Source organism: Athene noctua, chromosome 5, assembly GCF_965140245.1.
Source record: "Athene noctua chromosome 5, bAthNoc1.hap1.1, whole genome shotgun sequence".
NCBI classification, from domain to species: Eukaryota; Metazoa; Chordata; class Aves; order Strigiformes; family Strigidae; genus Athene; species Athene noctua.
The window spans coordinates 67,773,679-67,778,641 of record NC_134041.1 but is presented as its reverse complement, the minus strand read 5'-3'; the positions used below and the strand labels follow the sequence as shown (position 1 = coordinate 67,778,641).

General features: G+C 62.9%; 1 long non-coding RNA gene across 2 annotated transcripts; it reads right to left on the bottom strand.

Moving 5' to 3' along the window:
- Positions 1–1,872: 1,872 nt before the first annotated feature.
- LOC141960463 (uncharacterized) lies at positions 1,873–4,104 on the bottom strand. Of its 2 annotated transcripts, none has more exons than XR_012633631.1 (3): positions 3,971–4,104; positions 3,475–3,625; positions 1,873–2,061 (listed from the first exon to the last, which is right to left on the bottom strand). It is a non-coding gene; the product is annotated as an uncharacterized LOC141960463 (long non-coding RNA). The 2 variants fall into 2 exon arrangements; XR_012633632.1 differs by having other exon boundaries at positions 3,475–3,622.
- Between the last annotated feature and the right edge of the window lie 859 nt (positions 4,105–4,963).

Sequence of the window (4,963 nt, the reverse complement as noted above, 5' to 3'; positions counted from 1 at the left end):
ACATGCCCTTGATTTTCTTCTTTCCCTTTCTCAGGCCTCTGCAGCTTCAGCTGTGGCAGCTCCTGTCCACAGCCAGAAAACGTCCCAGGGGCCTGTCCCTTCTCACCTCTCTGCTGCGAGGAGCACAAGGGCAGGCAGAGAACCCCACACAGTTCTGAAGTGGGTCCAGTCGACAGCATCCCCAGGGAAGGAACAGGCAAGCGCGGCCCCGGTGAGGCCTCTGGGAGAAGGTGAAGCGACTGCCGTTATTACCGTAGATCGCCCCTGGCCGGAGCCCCCCTTCCACAGGGGCTCCTGCGGAGGCGCCAAGGGCCGGCTTGCCGCCATCCCCGCGGGGCTCGGGGGTGACCCGGGGCTACGGGACGGGCTTCAGGGTAGAGGTGCGAGACCTGGGGCCAGGACACGGTGCGGGCGAAGCCAGTGCCAGCTCAAGGGGAGCTCTGGCAAGCTGGGGAGGCACCCGGCACCAACCCCCGGGGGACACCCATCTTCTTCCCCTCTGCCTCTGTCCCAGCTCTCGGGTAACTCCCTGGGGCTCCCCAGGCCCGGATCACCTCCAGCAGAGCGGAGGCCTGACACAGCAGGCGGTGTGAAGCTTCCTGCCCCACCGCTGCCGTGTGGCCAGCGGGCAGGAGGGGCCCCCACACCTGCCAAAGGGGCGGGCTGGCCTCACCGGCGGCCTCGGCCCTCGCCCACCCCCAGGAATCACGCCCAGCAAGCCTCACGCTGCGGCAGCAGGCAGGAAGGCGGCTCTGGCGGTGCCGCACACCTGTGCGGGGCCGGCGCTGCAGTCCTGCCCTTCGCGCACCGAGCGCCCGCCGGCAGCGTGACGTGGGGCGGCGGCGGCATTTCCTTACCAGGAGGGGGCACCGAGCGTGGCCGCACCCCCCCACGGGCATCGGAGCATCGCACTGACGTTGCTGGCGGGCGGCAGCGTGGGGCACGGGGCCACCTCTGTGTCGCCCACCGACAGCACCGTGTGGTGTTTGCCAGGCAGCGGCGGTGAGCGCGGGCGAGCGCCACCCCCCGCGCGAGCGGCGGCCGAGCGGCACGTCACTGCGCACACGCTCTCGAGGAACGAGCACGACGCTTGGTGGGGAGCAGCTGGAAGCCCCCGGGAACCCACGTGAAAGCGGCAACAAAACTATCCCTCGTGCTGCGCCACAGGGGCCGCGGCGGTAGCGAGGACTGCGCCGCGCTACGGGCGCCCACGAGCGGTGCGGCTGCCTGGCAGCCGAGTCTGCAGAACCTACAGCTCCTGGCACGCGCTGGCCAACGCGGCACGGCCGCCTGCACGCCAAGCGCTGTAAGACCCCGCATCCCAGCGTGACCCAGGGAACCAACGCGGCTGGCCAGAAACCCCACACGCCAGGACCACAGCTCCCGCTGGGTTGCGAGAGGCGGTTTTCTCTGCTTTCTGACCCTGCAGCAACACCGTTGCTCACCCCTCCGAACCCCCACCAGTGCACCCAGAAGCCTCACCACCGGCTCGGGGCAGCCCCTGCCACCACCTCCAACGCTGCCACCCTGCAGGCACCGCCATCCTCCCCAGGAGCTGCCAGCTGATGGCACGGCTCCACTCACCTTCTCCCTCGGTGCAGCCAGGGCCCAGCAATGCTCAGCGACTGCTCTGCTCCTCCCTTGGTTGACACCGACCCCTCCGACGGCTGCCTTGCTCTTAACAGCAGCACCCGCCCCTCCACCCGGAGCAAGCCCTTTACAGGGAGGGGCCGCTGCCATCAGCCTCACTGCCCACACCTGGGGCCCCTCCAGCCCCAGCCCACAGCTGGAGGCCATCACCCACCCCCACAGAGCATCATCACCCCTCCCAGCCCCTCACCTGGGGCAAAGGAAGCACAAAAGGCAGCCGGCAGCCAGCAAGTGTTTATTCAGTCACACACAGAACAAGTCCCAGAAGGGAGTGAGTCTGCTCCGGGGCTCAGGGCCCCTAATGCTGCCCCTGGCACACCTTGGCGCTTGTTCCCGGAGCCACGCTCCTCAGTCCAGCCGGGAACAGTCAGTCGGTTCCTGGAGCAACAAGCTGCAGGGCAGAGCTGGAAACTGCCAAACATGAGGAGAAAGATGCAGGACACAAGAAGACAGAAGAAAGGTGGCAGCTAGCTGACTAGTACAGGGGTAGAGAGAAAACAAGAGATGAGCAATGGGGCGGTGAGAGGATGGGGACAGGGAACCCAGCGTGGATATGCAGAAAAAAAAGCAGCAGGGAGAGAAGAAAACAGGCAGCAGAAAGAAGGAGGAGGAGCAGGACAGAAACCAACAAAGAAGGACGAGGAGCAGCATAGAGATGCAGAAAAAAAAAAAGCTGGGATGGGTGGCACAACAGACATGGAGGGGAAAAAAAAAAAGGGGGGGAGCAGGGAGCTAGACCAAGCAAGATGGAAGAAAGACCAAAAAGCTCCAGAGAACAGGGCACAGAGGGAGGAAAAAGCAACAGCGATGGGGAGTCAGGACAGCAAACCATGGGAAGGAACACAAAACAAATCACATCGCTACATGTGACAGGGCAGAGAAGGAAGAATTAGGAAACAGGGACAGAGACACAGAAAAAAAGAGACCTGGAGCCAAAAACTAATCCTGATGCATACAGAAAGAAGGGGGGTGGGGGTGGGGGGGTGTATTCTAAAACAGGGGAAACAGAGACAGAGAGATGGAGAAAAGACAAAAGCAACAGACTACAAGGCATCGAGAGAGGAATTACTGAATAGTAACAGAGCGCCAGCCAGAAACAGGCCACAAAGCAGCAAAGATCACAGGGGGTACGGGGCACAGAGGAAGGAATTCACAGACCCGGCACAAGGAGCCAGACAGAGAGAGAGCGAGGCAAAAATTAAATGGTGAAAAGAGACAGACCGCAGGGCAGAGGGAGGAATTGATAAACAGGGACAGGGCACCCGACAGAGCATGATGGAGAACAGGGAAAAAAAAAAATAGCAGCAAGCTACAGGGAAGAGGGAGGAATTAAAGAACAGTGACTGGAAGACAGACAGCGACACATGGAGAGAGAGAAGACAAAAGAGCGATGGGCAACAAGATGGATAGGGAGGAAATGAAAAACAGCAGAAGGGAGTCAGCCAGAGAGAAAGACACCGAGGAAAAAGGCCAGACAGTCTATGAGGGACGGAGGTAGGAATGAAAAACGGGGGACAGGGAGCAGGAAAGAGAGAGATGGAGATCGCAGGGAATAGCAGCGGGTGCAGGAAGAAGAAAGGGGCATCAATAGGAACAGGGAGCTGGACAGAGAGGGATGGAGAAAGGCAACAAGAGCGGCAGGGTACAGGGCAGAGAAAGGGAAGACCTACAAGATGGGGACAGGGAGATGCTCCAAGCAAGACGGAAGATACAGGTGAGCAAAAAAAGTTGAGCAGCACCAGAAAGAGAGGAGTCTAGGAGAAAGACAGGGAGGGACCAGGCCACACAAGAGGGATGAGAGGGGCCCAAGAGCTCGGGACTTACTGCAGTTCTCCGCGCTGCCAGGAGAATTTGACAGGTCAGACTCCTCCTTCTGTTTGCCTTCTCCCTTCCTCTTCTACAGCTCCAGGTGCCTGGCTGTCCTCCACTTATGAGAATATGTAGGTGTCTCACAGCTCTTACGAGATGAGGCCTGCTAGACACAGAACCTCATTCAATCACACACTACGTGCAGGAGTAGGACAGAGGAAAGAGAGAGAAACCGAGAAGTGAGGAGCAGAATGGAAGGATCGAGAGAGAAATGGACTGAGGAGTGATGCAAAAGGTACAGAACAAGCAGTCAGAAGTGCAGACAGAAAAAGAAAAGGGAGCAGCAAGACAAGAGAGAGAAAGTGAGAGAGAAAGGGGGAGCAAGGCAGAAGAAAAGAAAGAAAAGATATAGAGAAGAAGAAAAAAAAAATCACAGCATGGGAAAGAGAAGGGCGGGAAGGGACTGGGACATACAAGGGGGGCGACAGGGCCCCGAGGGCCCGGGACTCACCGCGGCTCTCGCTCCCGGCACTGCCGGGAGAACTGGACAGGTCAGATGCTTCTTTCTCCTTCCTTCCTCCTGCCCCTCCTCTTCTTCTGAAACTCCACTCGCCCGGCTGACCTCCCCCTAAAAGAATACGCGGGTGTCTCTCGGCTCTTACAAGACGTGGCTTCCGACACACGCAGCCTCGCTCGCTCGCTCCGCGGCCGTTCCGCGCCTGGGTCCGGCCCGCTGCGGACTGTGCAGAGGGCTCCTCGCTCACCCGGAGAGGCAGGCGCTCTCCTCCTGCAGGGCGAGGCGGCTGCTGCCCACATGCCCTTGACGTTCTCCTTCCTTCCCTTTCTCCGGCCCCTCCAGCTCCAGCCGCGGCGGCTCCCGCCCCGCTGCCCACGGCCGGGAAGGCTCGGCTCCGCCCGTCCCTTCTGGCCCCCGAGCCGTGAGAAGCGCCAGGCCGGGCAGAGACACCCCACGCCAGCCCGAGCTGGGCGCAGCCGGCGGCATCCCCGGGGCAGGAACGGACACGCGCGGCCCCAGCGCGGCCTCGGGAGGGGGCACGGAGGCGGCAGGGACCCTTATTGCCGCGGACCGGACCGGCCGCAGCCCCAACACTCACCTCCGCCGCGCACGCGGACTCCCGGGAGACGCCGCCGCCGCGCATGCGCACCCCCGGGCCGGGGGGCACACCGCGTCTCGGGGAGCCGCGGGCAGCCCGCGGGAAACCGCCACAAAACCGCGTCTCGGGCCGCGCCGCGGGGCCGCGCCGGTACCGAGGGCTGTGCCGTGCCGCGCGCGCCCGCCAGCGCCGCAGCTGCGGGGAACCGAGAGCGCTGAAACTGCAGCTCCCGGCGTGCCCCGGGGAGCCAACATGGCCGACCGGAAGCCCCCTGCACGTGACTACGGCTCCCGCCGCGCCGCCCGCGCACCCGGAAGCCCGGCCGAGCGCAGCCCCGCGCGGCTCCGGGCAGCGCCGCCGCCGCCCGGCCCCGACGCGGAGCGGCCTCC